Here is a 2,654-nt window from a genome sequence, read left to right on the forward strand (position 1 = left end):
GGTCTTCAAGCTTTTAGTTGTGTTTCTGAGAGCAAGGGGAAATTGGAATACAGCCACGGGTTGCCTAAGGAGGGGGATGCGTTCCGAGGTCACTAGGAGATTTCAATCACTGTGTGCACATCACGGTGCACCGACACAAACCTAGATGGCCTTGCCTACTGCACGCCAGGCTGTATGGTACAGCCCATTGCTTCTGGGCTGCACTCCTGCACAGCAGGTCACCACGCGGAATGCTGCAGGCAGCTAGAACAGAGTGCTAAGCACTCTGGGGAAGGTGCAGTGTTCTAGTACAGTGTTACATCTTATGGGACCACTGTCCTAATGTTGTCTGACGTTGACTTAAATGGCACTATGTGGCTTGTGACTGTAGTTTTTTTCTTTTCCCACTGCCCTCATCTCACTCTCAAGAGATGGAGGTTGTCTGTGGAATCTGAGGAAAGCCACCAGGAATTTTTATACTGCTTAAATAGGCATTCCCCCCAATGAAAACGGGCTGACCACACCACTTGGGTGTAGGGTACAGCCCAATCTTGCTTTTCAGGAAAATATCTCAGCAACCTTGGTCCTTTACTTATTTGAAAGACAGGTTCTGTGCCTGCAGACAAAGGATATTCCTTACATCTTCAGGGTGGGAGGACTTTCTGCTTTTCCTGATCACAGAGGGGATATCCTCTTTCAGCTAAGGCAGCAATAAAAAGGGGTGGCTCAGCCAGGATCACCAAATCTACAGTATTCTCCTGAGTGCCTGCTTGTTTAACTTCAGAGGGGAAAATGACAAACTATGTTATTGTACACATACTGGCATTTTTAGACTGAAGGCAGAAAAATTCTACTAACCATGAGTAATCATCCCAAATGAAATAATTCCAATGTCAAGGCCTCTGGTTTTTCTTTACTGTTTCATTTGTTTATGGAATGAAGGATTGGGATGCTGTTTGAAACTAGAGCAAAGGGTGCTTGGTAAAGGCACGGACTGGACTGTATTATCCTAAAGCAAATGTCCTAACAACAGTTACCTGATACGAATTGATGGTGATTATGAGTTTGTAACAGCAGTCTTTTTAAATAGTGTTTCTACATATCCCGTTATCTAGAAAAGTGAAATTCCTGAGACCATAGAGAACAAAAGGGAAAGACTGGACATATTTGAATTATACTTACCTGTGACACCTTATTGATTTCTGTTAGATCACAGAGCTGTAGCAAATACTTAATTCCTAGAGATTGCTGCACTGCTCACTTCAAGAGACAAGGAACCGAAAGAGTGGTTGTCAGTAATTACTAAGAGACACTGTGGGCTCCCTATCTGATGTACTAGGCCTGTGTTGGGGAGCAGGCCTGCGCTGGTGGTGAGCACATTGGTGGTTATTTCTGGTGGCCTGGGGAGATCGCATACACCGGGTGCTTGCTATAGGTGAGCCAATTAGTTATTCCTTCACGAGTTTCAAGCCTAGAGCCCATCAGCCATATTCCCTTAAAGTTAAAAAAATAATAAAAAGATGTAGGGGCAATATCACAGATGGTTGAAATTAAAATATGCCAGGCCAAAACTCCTTAACCTGTTGAGCAAAGTTTGTAAGTCACCTCTTCCTCTTCCACTTCTTTTCTCCTCCAGTTCTTTCTTCCATGCTGTTCTTTTAGCCAAAAAATCTATCTGTCTATCTATCTATCTATCTATCTATCTATCTATCTATCTATCTATCTATCCATCTATGCAAATGCATTGTTTTGTGAATCTCACTTATCTAAGAGAGTGGTTTGCAGAGTTGACCTTACAATAAGGTCTTACCATCTTTTTCAGGGAAAGCACAGTGTTTATTTGGAGTATGTTTTGTCAACATACAGGTAAACTTCAGAGCTTTCATTACATTCTTGTGAAATTTTGGAACTTAATATTTTTAGACTTTAGAAACAAGTTGCAGGCCTGATTGAGTCAGTGAATAACATTTCAAAGCAAGTTGAAGTTTCTATTTGTAGTTTTAGTTACTTACGTTGAGTAGACACAGGACTGCTTTCCCCCAAGGGCTTTCTCAGAGTAAGGCAATTAAGCCTAAGAGGCTACTTCATATTAAATCAATCAATAATGGAATAATAAAGTATTGTGTTTAATTCATATTGGACATAAATTTTACTGTGCATGAAATGATCATAGAACTTTCCAAAAATCCAAGCAACCTCAAGATGAATAACTTTGTAAACACAGAAGTACATTAAAGTGACTATTAATGCTATGTTTCCTTTAGTTTTGTGTGCAAAACAATCTTCCCTTTGACTCAGCATTCACTGGATTGTTGCCATGATAAACAGCTTGGACCTTGACTTGATGAAATTGTTTTCCTTAATGTGGACCTTTTATGATGAAGGCCTTTGGAAACTGTTGAGGAAATGACATAGAATTGATCTCCAAGTATATCACAAATCTATTATAAAATTGCTTGAATAAAAGGGAAATAGGTTAGTTACCTGCATAATAGAAATTCAACTTTACTAATTTTATTTTGTGGAGACAGTGATACAAAATTCAGAGTTATATGTGTGACCAGTTGTTTGGGTGGTCGAATCTCCAAATCTCCACCGCTTGTCACTCTCCCCTTTGCTGTAGGGTTGTGGTGACAAGCTAGAGTCTCAGTATTCAGACCCACAGAACACTGTCT

The sequence above is a fragment of the Pongo abelii genome, chromosome 7 (genome assembly GCF_028885655.2).
Source record: "Pongo abelii isolate AG06213 chromosome 7, NHGRI_mPonAbe1-v2.0_pri, whole genome shotgun sequence".
NCBI lineage: Eukaryota > Metazoa > Chordata > Mammalia > Primates > Hominidae > Pongo > Pongo abelii.